General features: G+C 34.3%; 1 pseudogene; it reads right to left on the minus strand.

Annotated features, from left to right (window-relative positions):
* Positions 1 to 828: 828 nt before the first annotated feature.
* On the minus strand, positions 829 to 11,150 carry LOC120127293 (annotated as a pseudogene).
* Positions 11,151 to 21,562: the final 10,412 nt, after the last annotated feature.

Genomic DNA, 21,562 nt, shown 5'->3' on the forward strand with positions numbered 1-21,562 from the left:
TCTGGGGTGGTCCTGGGTCAAATAGCTGGAGCGGGTATGACTCATGAATCGAGTCGGGTCAGATGAATCGTACGGCAATACAGGCCATCTATTTCTTTAGGGTAAACTATCTACGAGATCTCTTTTATCTTATTTTTATCATTAAAATTTTAAAAAATTATATTTCGATCAATTATATTATCAATTTATTATAAATTAATCATCCAATCATTAATTGTGGTTATTTCGTTGACATACATGTTATATTAGTTAAAAACATTAATATCTAATTTAAAATATTTTTACAAGACGTAATTAGGATTATTTGAAATCAAAGAGATGGTTAACATATGTTGAGATTCAAGCATTGTACTTGTAAAATCATGAAATCATAGGGTTAAAACAAGTTTTACAATCTTTAAAAGGTTTGTCCACGAAGTTTATGTTGTAATCATAAAAATACATTTGTAATATTGGCAAACATTAATTTCTTAGTATTGACAAAACTAGAATTAAATATTTAAAAATAAAATATGCATGCATATATTTGATTATTCAATTGAATTTAATGTTTTAATATTTTTCCTTTAAAAAATCGTGATTCGTTATTTCATCTATAAAAATATACATATATTTTTATATTAATTATTAGTATGCAAATATAGCATATAAAATAAAATAATATGAGATAAGTAAACGAGTAAAAATAAGAAAAACTAAAATTTAATTTGGTTGATTTAATCTAATATAACGTATTCTTAAATAGTATTTAAATAAATAAATACAATAAATTAAGATTTTTACGAACATAATGACTGAAAAAAAACACAGAAAATAATGCGTAGGGTGTTAAGATGCTAGGCAGGATTCCCAAAATAATCTGTTCTTCTGGTTCAGGGTTTCGGTTGAATCAACAGAAACAGGAGATGATTTTTCCCCTTTTCCCACTCCATTAAAACGCCGATGATCATATTCATCCCTGCAAATTTTATGCAAAGCATCCTCCTTTTGCAGCTCCACCACCTCCCCTTCTTCATCATCATCAACACTTGCTTTGTGTTCTAAACCACTAAGCTCTCTAACACCAGGAAGAAACTCAGGCGTAGTATCACAGCTACATGACTCTGCATCATCATCATCGACAACAACAACAGACATGGCGGGATCGATGCACCCGGTTTCAGAATCCCCAGTGGCCTCGAACAGCAAGAAAGAAGAGATATCAATGAATTTTCCTTTAATATCCATAAATAAAAAGCACTACTTTGTGTTGAAAATCTCCCCTTTATTATATATTAGGAATTTTGGTATGCTTAGCCTGTTGGATATCAAAACTACAGGCTGAAATTGAATTACTTGTAAGTCTTATTTTATTGACAGGAACAAAGAGAGTATGGCATGTGCCTTTTTAGCTTTCTAGAAGGAATGCCTTTTGATATGGATAGATCATATCGGTTCAAATTTCAGACCCACCCTTCCAGAAGAAAATGTTTATCAGGCTGATAATAATAATAGAATAATAATTGGACAACCCACGCCGACCATGGAAAAACAAACAGACAATTCTCTGAACTATGTTTGAAACACGGTTCAACAAAACTGACTCAATGTTGGGTCCATTTTGTTTCCTAAAGATGAAAACAGCGAAACACTAGTAACTTACTTATTGCTACCTTTGACCTTATGTAAACGGAGAAGATTTATATAAGTCAAGTGTTTTACTACTAATTAAATATTCATTTTGAACCTATTTGAGCCACTTCGTCATTAAAATGAGTGTTGTTCTTCTTAAATATTTTAGATCTGTAGGGTGTGTGCGTTGTCAATGATCAAGAAATTATAAATAAATACTATCATAAATCATCATGAACTATTAAAAATATTTATTTTAAAAATTATGATTTGGATTTTTATTGACTCAGCTTAAATAATTTGTTATATAATTTATTTAATATAAATAAATAAATAAATAAATAAATTGAAATGAAATTAGAAATATGTGAAAATTCTTGAATAGTAATATAGTCTAATTTTATTTAACTACGTGAATTATGTCCATACAACCATATATGTACAGAGATTTAAGATTTGATATACTCTCGTATGTTTTTTAATAATTTGTCATCGATTATAGTGAGATTTTATTTCTCCATCCATGGTACTTTTACTTTTAAAAGTTTTTAATTATATATATACATTATTTTATTTTTTTAATAAATATGAAGTGAATACAAGATAATATATGTTTAAAGATTCTCAACCATTTGACAATAAACGTTCATACTCATACATACATGGTACTCGAGATCTCAAAAGATAACTCAAATGACAATTATATAATAGATGGTTTATATTAAAAAGGAAAAATGAGAATGTAAAAAGACAAAAAAAAAAACTTAAAAAAGGGTTAACCCAAATGTAGAAGATATGATATTATAATGGAGCATGCAAGGAGGCGTGCAAACGATAGGGGATGGATGGGGATGATTACTAAATAACGTGCACAAAGTGTATACGAAAATACCACATGGATTTTCATTAATATATATTGCAACCACACAAAGGGAACTTATCTATGTTAATGGCAGGTTTTGGTTTGGTCTGCCCCCAAACACGTGTTAAACAACTGGTTAAGCCACTTGGTTGAATTCAATAATTAACAAAGCAAGTGTCGCATTTAGTTTTTGGGGTTTATTTTTCTGGGGTTTTCTTGCTTCATCTTTACCCTGTATTTTTTTTAAGCTAATATAATCCCTTAACCTTATCTACTCATTTTTATACTCCGTTTCATGTACGAGTGAGTGAGGGGAGATGGTAAACTTCTATTTCAAATCAACAACTCAAAGGAGTGCTGGTTTAATAAATGAAAAGGATGGACATCGACATTGAAACACTAACGTATCTCATTGAAAATAGATACTAAAATATTCCATACTTCATTCCCTTCTTCTCTTTATATTGATTTTCTATAAAATCATATAAAAGTTTGACAGTATAATGCTCTGATTTGAGATTATTTGAATTTAAAGAATTTGTTCAAAATTCAAATTGTGAGAAATATTCTTTTAAGACGACAAATGATATATTTGAAAAAACTTAGCTTCATCATACGATTATTGAAGGAAATTGGAGTATTAGAACATTGGATCTTTAGGAAAACATTTTTTTTAATCTTTTTTGATTAAATTTTGTAAAATCAACAATCAAAGAATAAAAAGAAATGAAATGAAAACTTTGGTACCGCTCTTGTCACGAATAACAATTCATAATTAACGATAGTTAACCAACAACGATGACAATTTGAACAACAATGATCGAATTGATATACAAATTAAAGTTTAATAATAAAATCGATAAATACTTTAAAATTACACGAAGAAAACGATCACATCATACTACTAGAAATTTAACATTTAGTACTTACATTATATATTAAACTAAAATTTAGTGCTAAAATTTTAAACAATTGAAAATGTTGCTGTTGAGAATAGTGGAGTTTGGCGAAGAATATGAGTTTCTCAACCTGGTGTTGGGGGTAGCCTACTACCTTACCTCCTCTTACCCCATATATATGGGAAAAAGGGACAACCATTTTTAATACCTGCTTATGACCCACCAAAAGATCGAAACTTCATTCAATCACAGAGGAAAGAACCAGTACGAGGAATAAAACTGATGAAAGAAATGGGTTGAGGGCTCACCAGACGTAAAGCTGCCAACAGATTTACATCACTTATACTAAAAACAAATGCATATATGCAAGAATTATTTACAGATGAAACAAGAAAAACAATGCACCAAACACCCACAGGAAAATTGACACCGTGGCATGACAATGGAGTTTGTAATATATTTACCAGCAGAATTGTCTACCCTGAGATTTTGTTCGTTATATTGACTTGATCGGCAGCAACCGGCAATATTCTACACAATGCCCCTTAAAGAGCAATCATCTTAATGCGGTTATGAACTAATGAAATTAAGCAAGCATAAAATCAAACGAGATATAAAATGGGAGGAAAGGTTCATAATGTCAGAAACAGTTATTGAATGAAGCTTGCCAAAGTAAAGTTGGTCAACAGATCATATTGGCTTTGTTTTTTGAGTTAAAGGATCATATTTGTATACCTATAACCCGTATAATTATACATATACAGATTATAGATGTTACTCGAATTTTAAAACCATTTCCTATTCAAAAGTGATTTAAAATCTATTTTCTTAAATTGGTAAATGATATTATACAAATATCATATCATATGAATTGTGTTTCGTTATAACAAATTTGATTCAAAAGATTTTTTTTATGAATAATACCGTGAATAGTGAATAGTAAACAGTGAGGTATCGGTACCCCTTAAGCATTCTGAAATTTTCTTAAAACGTGGTATTGTTCATTGCTACAGTAACTACTACAGTAATTTCAACAATATATATAACTCATAAAATTACCATTTGATTCTAAATTTTTTAACAAAGCAAATAAACATTAATAATTACATGCCACTAATAAAGTCAACATTACATCTTAGGATGTCTTACTGATATTAATATACATTCCTCGATGTTGATATCAACTTGACTCTTTATTCCACTACTGGCTTTTTACCTACGCGTGAAAATCACCACACGTTAAGTATATACTTAGTGAGGCAATTAAAACAATAAACAGTACAATGCAATTAATGCATGAATTTCCATGTCAAATCAAATCAACATATATAAATAAATCATTTTTTATCCATAAATATTCCCCATAGTTTACAATATGAGGATCCGGTATAGAGTCAAATATTGCACAAAAGTGTTGAGGTCGAGCATTGCTCACCTAATAATGCACTGTAGTGCTAGGTCGGGTTTTACCCACCTGACTGGTTGTAACACCCCAACCCATACCGACCCGGATATGAGTCAAAGATACTACATTGACTTTAAAACACAACTCTTATAATAATAGTAAAATATTTGATCTTATATTAAGAAAATACAATAATATACTACTGTAATATAAGTTTACCAAAATATTCAGAGCATACACAACTTAACCCTTAATTACATGCAACTGCTATTACATACAAAATGACCTACTGATTAAGTTGCTTCTGATCTGATGGTTGCAGGAGTAATACTGTCAAGCTGCTTCACCTGTCTCGTCAAATTCCTCGGATCCTACGTGTGAAACACTCACACGCTAAGTCATCGACTTAGTGAGGCAATAATAATAACAAGGCAATGTAATGAAAATGTCATGATCATATGAGATGAAATGCAAACATGTACTTAATCAATGTAGTATACATCATCAATACCCATACCTGTAAGCGTATGACTGTAACGTTTATAAATCTGTATTAATAAGTTTATTGGCCATGATAGCATATTGAGAATTCCTTTTAACAATGACATCAACTTTTCCAATTACATAAGGTTCTTCACCATTTTATCACTTAGATACATCATAATCGAATACTTAATCCTTTAAACTACGTTTTCATGATTTTGCTCTATTTGATTTGATTCAAACATGAAATGAACTTTAAATCAACCTTTTAACATCATACAATCAAATACCTTATCAACTTTCATCAGAACACAAAATCTCAACTTATAATTTGACCGAATTTTATATAAAAATCTCTAGAAAGATTGAACATGTTTTAACCACAATCAAACTTGAAAACGAATCTACAACCTCTAAATCATCAAGCTTTATCATCAATTTCATGAATCATATCATGACATAAACCCTTAGATTTGAGATCTTTGAAATCCAGCAAGATTAGAAAGAACCAACGCCAAACAGAAATTAGAGTGTTCTTTGCACGGCGATAAGAATGTCAATATAACATGTCAAAGCAAGTGCACCTAACAATGCTGCAGTAGATGGATGGTGGTCACCCAAGCATACACAAATTTATGGTAACATTTCTCAATTTATAGAAAAGCATGATGAAGCGTCCGTCTTATCATACATCATTATTTGATCAGGCACTAGAATGCCAAATTTCTACCATTTTCACTGCAAAAAATTATCTCATCTAACGAGGCAAACAATTCAGAAAGCCAGCAAATTCATGCCGAGAACAGAAAGTGCCATGCCTTAGTCCTTACTACTATTATCTTATATAGATGTCGAAAACATCATTGAAATGATTATTAATTTATGTTAGACTTTTGGGAAATAAATCAATCAAAATGAAGAAGTCTCAAGGTCATACATCTTATCACCTAATTTACCTGATTATAAGCGCCACAGACAGAACCTCGCATGAGTCCTGCCCACCATATCGTAACCTGTTTGACTTGAATAATTCAGTGAACCAGTATGTGAACCAGTATGTCCGAGGGAAGAAAATCTAAAATATAACTCAAAACACGGACCTGTTGCTTCAAAGTAAATTTGTCGCTCTCAGACCTTTTCAATAAATTGGAGATATAAGATAGAGGAATACAGAAGCTGCCCTTCCAACTAGAACTAAGCATGTATTGAGCTCACCCCCACAGATGTACAGGACTACAAAAACATGGGATATATCAAACTGAACAGTCAATTGATATTGAGAGACATTGCTTTGGTGTTCAAGTTAGATGCCATTCAAAGAAAACAAAAGGCACACACTGGTGACTGATACAATACTATACTGACCATCTCTATTACTTGACATTGCATAATCAAATTCTTGAGATTGTTAAAGATAATGATAAAAAAGACACCAATTTGTTAGATTGTTAATGATAAAAAAGATACAAAGAGTTAAATCATCTATCAACACAGCAAAACAATATAAATGAAACAGTACTTTGGCCAAAAATATAGAATTACCTTTAGCTAACACTTTCCACTTCTCTATATCCAAAGCATCCATACCAACTACAGGAAGATGAAAATCTCTGCTATGAATGATAAGGTTGCAAAAGCATGTCGCAATGATCAATAATCAGAGCAAGAATGTAAAAACAGTCTATTTGTGTTGACAAGAATATCTAAAGAGAAGAAAGAGAAAGACGCAATTACAAACAGAAAACTTTTCAACATGTGGGACTAAACCAAATTAACATACTTGGTGGTGATTCTTGAACTTTCAGTCACATTATGCCAGGTTAGGGCGACATAACAATGCCACAAAAGAACACTGTAAGAATACTGCTCAAACTGAACAACTGAAAACAAAAACATTCATTCAGAGAAAACAAGGACATGACAAGCAATGCAAAACAGCACCTGAAATATTTTTTTTGATAGGAAACAGCACCTGAAATATTAGAAAGATGGATCTTTAGGCACACAGTCATTAAAAAGAATACTTACTTCAGCATCATATAGAGAGGTAACCCATGAGAATCATGAGAGCACCTTAACGATCAGTAGAGTGCCTGAAATGAGGGAGAAAAAGATTCTCATGTCATGCTGGAAGATAAGATTCCAACCGCAAGCCATTTAGAGAGGGAGAAAAAGATTCTAATAAGAGTACTTAAGAGTAACCATTGTGGTAAGAATACTTAGTTTTTGAACCATCAAGAGCTCAGCCTAAGATCATAATGAACAACCCTAAATTTATCACCGTCAAGTTAATCTGCGATTATCATGTGAATCTAGGTTGGTGATAAGAACATCAATTAGTTCCCAGTTCTAGACGATTGGAAAAATCAATAAATTCAAAAACATTTGACAATCATCAATCAATAATAGATCTTGTTAAAGCTCTCAAGATAAAATGCCTAACAACATCGCAGAACTTCAATCCACACATGGAACAGTAAATTCACAATTCACAAACATTTGACAGTAAAAAATATAGATCTTGTGAAACCTCTGAACAGAAAATGCCTAACAACAAAGTTCTTAAACTCCAATCGGCACCATGAACACTCTGACATGGAGATTTAATGCTACATATAAAAGGTGCATGCATTCATTTTAACACAAAGCCGGGTGGACATATAAGCAGTATTAAACTCCATTTTGCATCATATAAGAGGAGAAAAGAAAAGATAATCATTGTCCTTAACAAACCTGCCCATGTACACTTTCTTTATGACGTATGCACTTATTAGTCCAACCTGCAAGTGAAATTGATGTTATGTTAGAAGAATAAATAAAATAAATGCATGTCTGTAATCTCAGATAACCAAAACCCCTTGAAATGGGGCAGACACAATATGCAAAGTCGGTCATATTGAAAAAAAATGACAATAACAAAGCAGGCTTGATAACAAAAAAAAATTGCGTTAAGGTAATAGCATACTCGATTAGTCATCAAAATAAAAGTTCTCTTGGGATGAAAGAAAAAAGAGACCTCTTTAATGTTCAAGCCAACATCAAGCTAAAAGCCTAGAGTTTTTAGAAGTAACTTAAAACCAAATAGCTAGCTCGTTAATAATCAAAGAAAAAAAGAATCCTATCTTCTGTCAATCTGGATTGTATTGAACACTGATTTAATTATCTCTTTAGGTCTTCCTTTGGACAGACTAAAAGTTCAAACAAGAAATCTCCTTGACACTATGGCTTTGAATCCCATGCAATAAATGTAATTTAGAGATGTTCATGGCACTTTCTGATCCAGTTAATTGACCGGTCATATATGTAATGTAAAATTGAAAATAAAGAGTTGTTTTACAAAGACTATAACGACAAATGATGAACAAATTTTGCAACCATAATAAAAGGCAGATAAACACATGAAATATGCAAAAATTAGAAGAAAGGACTCACCCCTACTCCTAGCAATGTGCTCGTAATAAAAAAGTGTAAGAAGTTCCCAGTGAACTCCATAAAAATGCTTGGGGTGATGTGAGAGAGATCAAACTTCTGAATTGCATTAAACAGTAAAATTGATGTGGCATCATTTACCACACCTTCACCAAAGACTGCACTGCACAGAAGAGGTGTTTCATCTTGATTAAGCACCTGTACAGAAAATACAAGAGTTATACGAGAATGTATATTCAACTCTTCTTTTCACTTTAGTAAACCGAATAAATATTTATACCTGCAACGTGCAAACAGAATCTGTGACCGAAAAGATAGCTCCAAGTGCTAAAAGAAGAAAGCAACGGTAAGAGCAAAGATAGGCATAAACCCGGTTCTATGAAAAGCATATGCATATGCATCTGTATGTGTATGATGTGTGTACAATGTATGTGGTGTTTGTGCATGTTGTATTTTGCATAAAAAATCACCTAAAATGAGACGAAAAAGTACATGCAATACACTATAATGATTCAAATAAAAGGAATTGAGAATATCTGTTCATAGTTTTCATAATACATGGATGAATAATCTGGTCCAATCTTTAAACAGTATTGTGCTACACACAACTGCATATCAGATGAAAGTAAGCATTTAAACTAAGAAACATCAACAACTATTAATTGAAGACATGGATATTACCAAGATAATCTCCGGTCCAGGAAACCAATATCTAACTTCTTAAACAACTGCATGGTACCTGAGACAAGAAACCATTTTGAGAAAATAACTTCTAAGTTTCATCAACAAATCATGGAGATAATCATTCTAAAAATATGTAGGCATTTAATAGTAAGGTTCCATGCGTAGTAGTATGTTAATTAGGAAATTTTATTTGTCAAGTTGAAAATTTGGAGAATAAAGCATAAAAAGGTGCCTAGTATCATACATAAGCAGTATAACAGATATATTCCAGTATATGCAATAGCAAAACTGTGCTCCTGAATATATTAATTGCCTTTACACATGCCAGGAATGAACGATAGTAGAGAGATTTTCTTGAAGACTAGAAATCTTGAAGAAATTTGAATATACCTGTGGATACAATGGCAAATGATATCAAGAACCAACAGCACCAAACAATATTATCACAAAGTTATGGAAAAATTGCTTCTTTTTGACCTGGAATCTGGTGAATAGAAAAATGTCAGATTTATCACCATATTACCAACAAAACAAAGATAAAAAGGGCATGAGTAGTTTCAATTTTGAGAAATAACAAAACATCATATTCAAATGACATTTGTAATATCAATTATCAAAATACGTAAGGCACAAAACCAAAGATTTGACAGTTTGGCATAAGACAGAGACTTACCCTGGCATTGAATATGATAGGAGGAAGAATATATAAAGAAAAGCTCCTCATCAATACTAGAAAGCGTGAGCTCCTTCCTTCAGTGGTAAACAGAAATAATTCCGGTACAAAGACCCTGCAATGCAATCATACCCAAGATCATCAGCAAACATTTGAAAAGAAAAAAAACTATATCCCTTCTACAAAAGAATTAGCTGACCCTCATTCCCATATGTAATGGGTAAGGGAGAGGTAGGATAGTAGCTGCCCCAACGCCAGGTTGAGAGTACTTCCGTAGGAGACCTCCGAATTATGAAATGCCCTCCGTGGGATTCGATCCCACGACCCAAGGTTAAGAGCCTTGTGCTCTACCAACTGAGCTGGATGGTCAGCTAAATGAGACCAATTCAACCTAACGTAATAACAAGCTCAGGGGTTAGGGAATGATGAACAACTCAATAGCAAGTGCAGTTATAGACTCATTAAAACATCGATTTTTCTCCAGAAGGTGACCAATCACAATGCAGGATCTAAGGAGTGCCACAAATAGGGCAATAGAGTCAACTGAAGCTTGATCGGGCTCCAGTGCCATCCCAAAATGCTTGGGAAGAACAAAGGCCTCAAATCCAGTACCCAATGTAGCTGCTTCAATCCAAATAATTCCACTGCTCGAAACACAAATATCCACTCAGGTCTTCAGTTATTAGATTGATAGTAAATCACAGAAGTAACAAATTCATATATAAAAACTTCATTAAACCTGAAGATAATAATTAGTTACTTGATAATCATTTATGTGCTATGATATGGTTGCCATAAATTAAGCGTGAAATGAAAGAAACGGCTAGTTTTTCCTGTCGCGGTAAACTTGTAACTCTAGAGAATTCTAAAAAACGAGTCGATTCGCTATTTGATCTACAACGGAATTCTTTATACAGCACAACACGTTAACACGAAATGATATTAAAACTTTTAAAATATTTTCAACTGTTTTCTCATAAACCAAACAAGTAAAATAATCAGTATGATTACTCACCAACCAAGTAAAGCCTAAAAGAACATTCTATCTATCAAAAGTAAATAACTCGATTTAGATATGCTTTCACACTGCACTTCATTCATTAATTCAAAAGAAAAAGCGAAAGAAGAGAGATCAAAGGAAACTTAACGACTAAGTATCTTTCGGCCATTCACATAATTTTTCTCGGCATCCAAACAGAACAAAACATAAATTCCTCGAAATTAATTGCAACTTCGGAGGAACGGGAAATCAGAGTTTGATTCTCTTTCTGTTGTATTTATTGGATTTAATGCGAAAATAGGGCAGAGAGAGTGGGAAAATCACGTGACGGAAAAATCCGAATGTATATAGTGGCAAACGTTGCAAATGCAAAGACCGCGAAAGGAATAATATGTAATTGTGTTTTATAACGTTAGTGACGGACACGCAAGATGACAGGTTCCGTTGATTTTTTACCGTTCGATAGTTGAAATCAAACCTGATGATGGTGATGAGTGATGGTGTGATTGTGGAGAATATAAGGTTTTTGGTGATGACCCCGTCTTCGTGTGGACTCTACGCTACTTTGTGCCATACTGCCATTCGGTAAAGAAATTATTTATTGGGTAAATAAACTATAGGTTTGAATTATTATATTAAAATGATTTTTAGTTTACAAATTATTAAAATAATTATTAAATTTATCAAATATTATAAAATGATCGTTATAGTGTTATAAACAATAATAAATTTAAATAATTAAAAATATTTTATAATAGTTTGATAATTAATGATATTTAATGCTCACTCTATAATTTTATATATTCTAATGATGATTTTATAAATATTAAATAATTTTATAATATTTAAAATATTATTTTGACATAATTTAATAATCTTTACTGTACTTTGCACTTATTTCAAGGAATGATGAAGAAAAAGGGTAAAGAGTTGAAGTTCAAGCCCTTCAAGGAAAGGCCTAACAGTGTAGAGCAACCTGAGAATTACAATGGAGTCCATAGCCACCGCCACGGCGTCAAAACAGTCTTGAAGTAAACCAAAGAAGCCATCAGGCCCAAAAATAGCCCAGCCAACAGGGCCACCAAGTTCCCCATGACACATAATACCACTAATCACAAGCTAAGACCTTTAGGGGTGTTACCCATCCATTCCAGCTTATAAAGCATTGCTGGTTCAAAAATGGTTCTGTAAATATGGTGGATACTGGATAGCTTTACTTTTGGATCATGTCAATTTGCTTCACTCCGTCGTACATTAAGGATGGAAATTTGATTTGAATTCGACGGGTTTTAATTCGATTTTATAAGAATGAGATATTTAACAAAAAATTAGTTCAAATCAAATCGAATTCAAATTAGGATATTAAATACTCAATTCAATTCGAGAACAATATTATAATTAACTTTTATAATTTAAAGATTATTACTATAATATTCTTGAAATGACTATCCAGCTCAGTTGGTAGAGCACAAGACTCTTAACCTTAGGGTCGTGGGATCGAGTTCCATGGAGGGTATTTCATAATTCGGAGGTCTCATACGGAAGTTGCTCTCAATCTAGCGTTGGGACAGCCTACTATCCTACCTCCCCTTACCTCATTACATATGGGAATGAGGGTAAGCTAATTTTTACTATAATATTCTTCTCTCTTTGTTTTTCACTTAGACTCTCCTTTTACCATGTACAGATCGTTACTAATGACTCTATGTTTAACGAGGCCCTCTGTGTTCTGTTAATGATTGCACTTCATTCATTAATTCGAATTTGGTGTAGAACCGAATGTATCCTTAACAGAACAGGGCTTTGTTTCTGTTTGTTTGGCTTGTCCTACGCTAAATTCGGTTTTGTACTTATGTCGTCGAATGTCTAACGAGGCATTAGTAAGGACTGCTCAGAACCGTCCAAATTTGACCCGTTTTCGCCTTTGTATAGTTGAGCCGAGAACAGCTGATTATGTTACCCTCGAGCCACTTGATGTTGGTTTTGTAGCCATCGCCTAGCACTGCAAGGATCTCAGGTTTCTTTCCTCTCCGGTCTTCTCAGATTGTGTGTTTGAATATTGGGAGGTATGCCAAAAAAACTAGAGATGCTGTCTGTGGCTTCTGCAGAGAGAGTGATTTGGGAACCATAATGTGCTTTCTGGGTGTGAAAACCTCCGGAAACTAAAGATTAGGGAGTGCTCCTTCGGGGACAAGGCTCTATCGGCCATGCTGCAAAGATGGAGACAATGCGATCCCCGGATGTCTTCTTGCTCTGTGAGTTTTGGAGCATGCAAGCTGCTAGGTCAGAAGATGCCCAGGTTGAATGTTGAAGTTATAGATGAGAACTGGACCCCCGGATTCAGGACGGGATAGCTGCCAGTCGATAAGCTCTACATCTATAGGTCTGTTGCTGGACCAAGGTTTGACACGCCTCCTTCGTTTGGACAATGGATGAGGATTCTACATTGAAGGTTTATTGACAATTCCTGTGAGTTGATAAGACCTAATTTCATCTCTAGAATACGGATATATAAGGTACATTCTCTTTATGTAACTTATAATCGCAAACTTGATTGGATTGGAGTGGGAACATAATATGGAAGGTATATAAGGTCTGAGAGCTAAACTATCAAATACTAGTTAATTATAATAAAGAGCTTGAGTTTGTATACTATTGCAGACTGTGGATACTTATCCATTTGTATCACCTGTCATTGCTAGCCTTTTGAAGCATCAGACTTCCCACCGGCACCTGTTGTTTCTAAAATCTGAGAATCCGATGGTACTTCAACTTTACAAACTTGGGTGTGATGTTGAATAATGATTCCCCCCCCCAAGTTTTGTGGGATTGCCTTGTGAAGCTGTTGTTGTCAAAGTTTTCATGGAGTTTGAATCGAAAATTCAGCCAAAAGGAATGGCTTTCTCGCCCTCTATGCAAAAGATGATTCTTTTTTTTGGATAAATTAAATTTTATTATCCAAAGAAACATTACATGCTACAAAAACTTCCCAAAGGAGTACACCGTTATGTACAACCAAAATTAGTCTATACTCCAATAGTTACAGAGAATAGAATTAACTTCATCAAGTCTAGTATATTTCTACCAATTAGCTTAATTCGGACAAACTCCTTGATGTTCTTCAAAGTTGATCCACATCTCTAGTTCTATTTTGAAATATTCTTCTATTCTTTCTTCCCAAATCAGTAGATATAAGTACTCCATGCAAGCTTCAAAACAGTGGAGATAAAAGATTTACCTTTCCATTCTCTACACGACCAATCAAGCCTTGCTTCCCATGACATGTGGGGTATAGCAAATGAGTGAGCTGTAATATTGAGTTACATGGGGGGCAAATGAGTGAGCTGCAATATAGTTCCACAGGGTTTTAGCAAAGTTGCAGTTTGCAAACAAGTGATTCCTAGTTTCAATTTCCTCTTTGCAAAAAACACATAAACCATCAGTTGGAATTCCCATCTGAGAGTCTAGCACGAGTTGGAAGCCTATCAAGTATGGCAATCCAAGTAATCACTTGCTTTTGGAATATGGAGGGGAAACCAACCACTTTGTGCCATGGAACCTTGTTATGTTTTTCTCTAATTTCTTTCCATATTTCTTAGTCTTCGAAATACCTGCATTGAGAATGGGAAGGGCCCCAGTCCTTAGCTTTAACAGTTGTTTATACCTCAGTTGTTGGAAGGACTATCACTCAAGTCATTAAAATCTTTGTTTTGATCACATAAAGTTTAATCCAAGCAACCCAAAGTGAACCTTCTCCAGCAAGAATGTTCCGTATGAGCTGAATCATACAAGCCTTGTTCCAAGTTTTGATACTTTTAAAACCGAGGCCACCTTCAGATTTTGGGTTACATATATAATTCCAGCTGATTCTAGCTCCAACAGCTGCTTGATCAGAACCCTTCCAAAGAAACCTTGCACAGAGCTGGTCAATTCTTTTTATAACAGATTGGGGAAGCATGAATTGTCTGCACCAGTAGTTGGAGACATTAAAAAGAACATATTTTATTAATTCAAATCTGCCAGCATAACTGAGCAGCTTTCCAGACCAGAGATGCAATTTAGATTTGATACTGTCAATAAGAGGCTGGCAATATTGAATTTTCAGTTTTCGAGTGACTAAGGGTACCCCTAGATACCTTACAGGCAAGAAACCTTGTTTAAACCCCCGAGATACATTTTATAGCCTCAAGACTCCTATGAGAAATTCCAGCAGCAAACAGTTATGTCTTACTAACATTGAGCTTAAGACCAGACACGCAATAGAAATGTTGAAGAACATTAAGAATACCAATAACAGAATCAAGGTTCCCTTTATAAAAAATTCAAAGGTCATCTGCAAATGATAAATGTGTTAGTCCAATTTTTTTGCATTTTGGATGATAACCAAAGATTCCTCTGGCAGCAGCTATGTTTAGGATCTTTGAAAGGATATTCATGGCAAGAACAAATAAAATAGGAGAAAGAGGGTCTCATTGCCCTACCCCCTCTGGCCTTTGAATTATCCTATCAAACTACCATTTAAGAAAATAGAATGTTTGGCTTCCTTGTAGCAAGCTTCAATCCAGCTTATGAAAATGCTTGGTAGTCCAATAACAATTAGAATAGTTGAAATAAAGTCCCAGTGGAGAGAATCAAAGGCTTTTTGAAGGTCAATTTTAAGTGCACACCTTGGAGAAATGTTCTTCCTTCCATAGCCTTTTACAAGTTCTTGAGCAATGAGAGTATTATCAATTATAGTTCTTCCTCTAACAAAAGCAGTCTGGTTAAGGGAAATAATGTCTGGCAGCAGCTTAGTCATTCTTTTGACAATGATTTTAGTGATGATTTTGTACACTATAGAGCAGCAAGATATTGTTAAATTTGCTAGAATTTTGGATCTTTGGAATCAAGGCAATAATTGTTGAATTGAAGGCAGGCAGAAGGTAGTTTTCCTTGAAGAAAATTTTATAGCTTTGATAGCATCTTCTCCAACCACATTCCATGCTTTCTTGAAGAAAAGAGGGGTGAACCCATCTGGATCAGGAGTTTTATCATTTCCTTGGTTGAAGATAGCTTCTTTAATCTCTTCTGAAGTGGAAATTTTAGTAAGATCAGTAACAATATCAGTGGGAAGATTGACTTGTAGCAGATTTTTCAAGAAGAGGGCATCAGATTTTTGAACACAAGGATCAGCAGTTCCAAGCTGAGCTTTGAAGTAATCTAAAATTTTAGAAGCCAAATCATCAAAAGATTCCAGTCTTTGACCTTGTTCATTAATAAGAACTCTGATAGTGTCTCTTTTATTTTTGTTAGCAATTACAAAATAGAAGAACTTGATGCATCTATCACCCTCTTTTATCCGTTTGACTTTAGCTTTCTGTTTTAGAAACAGATGTTCAGCTTCTTCAAGAGTGATCAACTCCTTTTGAACATTCAGTTCACTTTCAATAGGATTGATGTCTTTAAGAGTTGATATTTGAATATTTCAAGCTTAGCTTTCTTGAGTTTAACTCTAGTAGAGATATTGCTGTAGATATCCTTGTTGAAGGACTGTAAACAAGGTTTCATCCGTTTTAATTTTTGAAATAGCCTGTGCATAGGGTTTCATTGGGAAGGTTGCTGCCATGAACTTAGAACTTCATAAAGGAAATTTTGATGATTTACCCAGAAGTTGAAAATTTTAAAAGGTTTAGGGTGATTGACTTGGATCTCTTTACTTAACCAGACATGTGTCATACAATGATCTCAAGGAATTCAACAAAAAACTTTTGGAAAGAAGAAGACCATAGAGGATTAATAAGCACTCTGTCAAGTTTTCTTGCAAGATAATTCTATTTTTGCTTATTACTCCAAGTAAATGAAGGACCAAAATAAGGATGATCACAGAGTTGAAGATCAAATAAAACATCATGAAAATCTTTCATAACAGAAGAGTAGAAAGGCCCTAAAAGATCAAAATCAGAACTTTCCTTAGGATTAAGATAAGTGTTAAAGTCTCCTCCTAGAACTCAAGGGAGAGAGCCAAAAGAGATATCAAGATCTCTTAGATGTTGCCAAAGAAGTATCCTAGAAAGGCCATCATTAGTTCCATAAATAGCAGTGATGATAAAAGGCTCATTATTGAATGTGCATTTAACAGTGATGCTTTGAGAAGTAGAATGGCAGAATAAGATATCAATTTCTGTCTTCCAGAGAAACCAGATTCTTCCATTAGTAGCTGAGTCATAGTTGGTAATCACACTCCAATCCTCAAATCTAGAGTGAATGATATCAGAAGATTTTTCAGTCTTTACACGAGTCTCCAACAAATAGAGAATTTCAACATTGTGAAGCTTGGCTCTATTAAGAACTTTAGTTTGTTTTTTATGATTATTTAATCCTCTTATGTTCCAAAAGCATATGATCATTGAGAAGGAGAGATAGGGTCACCCCTTGTTCACTATCTACAAAACTTTGTGCTTTTACAATGTGCTCTTTCTTTTTTAATTTAAGCTCCTTAAGCAGATTTGCAACCCCTGAGGCAGCAGGCCTAGGTTTTCTACCTTGAACCTCAACAGAAGGAGAGTTCTCATCAACCGTGCTTAGAATTTCAAAACGATTAGTTGATCCTTTTAGTGCAATCTTAGATTTAACTTTGTGAGGCCTACCTCTACCTCTTTTAAGGATAGGATCTGCTACAATATACTTATCATTGGATGATATTTAAACAGTTGATGATTCCTCTATAACAGATTCTACAGGTTTAGTAGAAATATGAGGTAAGACAGAAGATTCTTCACCAGTTTGGATACTTTGATCACTCTTAGAAGAATAAGCAGTTTGAACTGGAGAATGGATCTTAACAGGAAGCTCATTATCTAAAATATTAAGATCAAGCTTGTTAATAGGGGAATGAGTGAATTGTTGTGTAAGGTCAGACTTTTCCAATGGAATGGAAGAGTATGGATTAGGTTCCTGTAAGGTTTCAATTCCTTCCGAGGAGTTAGATTCTTGGTTAGCTTTCAAGACAGATTTCTTCTTCAAAACTTTAGTAAATGAAGGAGCTGAAGAAGTTTTATTAGAGCAGTTCATATCAGTGTGACCAAAGGATTCACACCTTCTACAACAGCTAGGATACCGGGGAACTTCTACATAGATGGTAGTGGTCTGACCATTAGCCATGACCACTTCAACTGTTTTTGGAATTTCCTCCTTAGCACCTACACCAATACAGACCTTAGCAAATTCTAGCCTAGTCTTTGAAGCAGTTACTGAGTTCATGGAAATAGGGTTACCTAGTGCACTAGCAATGTAGCTAAGTCCTTCCCTAGTAAACAATTCTAGAGGAACATTGTACAGATGAATCCATAAAGGCAGGCGAGACAAATAAAAGTTAAGCCTTTGTAGATTAGGCTCCCATTTTCTGAGAATTAATGACCTATTAAGAATATGCCATGGTCCGTTTTCAAGGACCCATCCATAGCAGAATCAGAGCTGAATGAAAATATATATAAATTATTCCCAACAAGACTGACCTGAATAGAAGCACCCTTCGAAGCCTGATTCCAGAGATTATCAATGACTTTTTGTAGAGAAAGGTAATTAGGGGCTGACCCGAGGAACTGCCCAACAAGAGAGGACTTCCATTCTGTTGTACCTGCCTCGAAGACCTCAGGAAGAGGTTGAACAATTGGAATCCTATCATTCGGTTTTGGGGGAAAATAAGAAAGCTCCTGATTTGCTTGACTCCCAAATAATTTACACCAATTCATTGACAAAAGAGAGTGAAGTGATTAAAGAAGACCGGTAGGTTTTCAATCGAAAGAAAACATACAAGAACATCGACGAATCGACAAGAGACTCAGGTTCCATTAGCCCTGCTAAAGTACGCCCAGAGAATTCCGTAAATGTGCGCCATTGTTCGTAGCTTTTTTATATTTTTATAAATCACTAGTGTATGCAATTGGTCATTCCCACGATTCCTTTATTGTCTTAACACTTCCCATCAAAATCGGCTTTGCGTCAAGAAATAAAAAGTAGAAGACTGATTCTAAAGTAGATATGTTGTACGGATATAATCATTTCTGATACCATTCCAGCTGGTTAATCCAATCTCATATCAGTATTTTACGATAATCAATGCAATCCATCAGGACGCACATATTTATGATTTTTTTTTCTTTTGTTTATTGACCTTCATTACATATAAATTTTACTTAAAAAAAAAAATGGCTGTCCCTTTTTTCCCATATGTATGGGGTAAGGGGGAGGTAAGATAGTAGGCTGCCCCCAACACCAGGTTGAGAGTAGCTTCCGTAGGAGACCTCCAAATTATGAAATGCCCTCCGTGGGACTTGATCCCACGACCTCAAGGTTTAGAACCTTGTGCTCTACCAACTGAGCTGGATGGTCATTTCTCATAAATTTTACTTAAAGTTGAATCATAATAAAAAGTTTGTACTAGCATGTAGCAAAGAGACCTCCATGCTCGGCCAAATGCCAAAATAGTCGAACACCAGGAGTCAGTGTCAACATTTAGATACTTGACGTGGACTTTGACAATGATTCCATAGAGCATTTCAACTTGTATTATGGAGCAGGTGGTTGATTTATTAGGCACAACAAAACATTGTGGGGATGGACTTTGAAGGGTATCCAATAAGATTAGTCAATATTCTACTGCTAACAACTTAATATGACCAATGAAAAACTTATAGGCCATCCAAATTTCCACACATGACTTGACTTTAAACGACTGTGAGAGCCACCTTAATCTGCATTGCATTTCGATGTAATTCCCTTCTATATAAAAAAAGGAATTAGCAACTGGTTTTAATAGCATTGAGATGGTGCAGTTTTGAATAAACCTAAGCGTCGACGTCACAGGACTTCTCCTCGCACTAGGTATCATCATCACTCTCATGCTCACCTGCGTCAGGCAACCTCCACAACGGCCTATGGTCGTCGCTCATCATCGTATAGCTTGGTAAAGGTTATAAAAGGGTTCAAGTCCTTTGGAGCTTGTTCTTCAAGTCTTTACAGGCCAGCTTTGTCGTGTTTTGAGAGTTGTGATTGTGTCATTGAATTGATCGAAAGGGATCTGTTGTCTTTTAAAGGTCCGATAAAGCAATCTAACTTTTGTAATACAGTTCCTACGAGGAAGATTGGATTGGTGTTTTTTGATAGCGGATCTCTCTGTTTTATGATTTCTTGAATTGAGGAAGAAATGATTCTGCACTCACTCTTTATCAATTTAAAAATTAGATAATTTAACTTTCAATATTATATCCTAGTTTCGTTCTTGATCTGACACATAATTCTGAAGTTTAAACTAAATCATATTTAATCTTTTCATACATGATGCCAGAGTGCAGATATTTATTTAAGCCACTAGTTTTTGAAAGTTGATATGTTAGCATTTAGAACCAAATAAATTAATTTTGACAAAGAAACCTAAATTTGAAGGTAGCCAAGTGAAGAAAGGTGCTCTACTATCTGAATTTCTGCGTATGGCTGACGCTTATGTCTTACTTTTCCATAGCCACCCCTTTGAACCATTGATTTACTTTCCATGCATAGCTAACCTTTTGTTTGTAGTTTTCCTGATGTCTACATCAAACCAATTGAGAACGGCAGTTAGAATTGAAAGTTCTTCTTTATTGTAATTATAAGAATCATTAACATGCGGTGACTCTGCATCCCTTTCCCCCCAGCTCTTAGCCCCACTGTTTTCGGATAAAAACTGAAACCCCAACTCGTCTTGCTGCAGATGGGGAAAGTTGTTTGCTCCGAACTATACGAAGATGAAGGCAGCGGTTTAAATATCACGCGGCTTCTTATCGTCCTGGTTATCGCTCTCACCCTAATGGTTATTTGCATCCCACCGCCTCCTCGGCGAGCTGTACTCGTCGCACGGCGTGTCGCCTGAGAAGGCCCTTGATCATCGTTTTGCCTGGTCAGTGGTTACTTGCTCCCCTAGTTATCCGTGTTGTGGAATTTTGGTTTATAGTTTGTGGGGGAGTTGTGTTCGTCAATGTTGGCACAACTCCCTATAAAATGCTTTAGATAATACATTTTCAATGTAATCTTGCAATAGGTTTTTATATCATAATAGTGATATAGTGATAGCCATTCATCCTCTTCAGTTAGATTATAGATATTGATATGAATTCAACAGGGGGGTTTTCACATATGGTTTTGTAATCAATAAAATACACTTCAGTCATTCAATTCTTAGCATACTTATAAATGAATCACCTTTTTAAAGTTATAATTTAATAATTTAATTAAAATATTATTACAAACATTTTACTGGTAGTTAAATATTAGACTATGCTCAGTTCTTAAACAACCCGTTCCCTTCCCCTTGTATATTTAGATTATATTATCCATACTTTTATTGTTTCCAAAGTGTTGGTTTCATGGGATATGATCTTTCAAATATATTAAAAGTGTACAAATTCTGTTTAAAAGCTAAAAAGCTGTAAGTATATTAAGTATACTTTATTAAGAAATAGAAACTGATTTTACATGGTGAAGAGCTAATCCAAAGCTAAAA

Source organism: Hibiscus syriacus, unplaced genomic scaffold, assembly GCF_006381635.1.
Source record: "Hibiscus syriacus cultivar Baekdansim isolate YM2019G1 unplaced genomic scaffold, ASM638163v2 tig00110467_pilon, whole genome shotgun sequence".
Classification (NCBI taxonomy): domain Eukaryota; kingdom Viridiplantae; phylum Streptophyta; class Magnoliopsida; order Malvales; family Malvaceae; genus Hibiscus; species Hibiscus syriacus.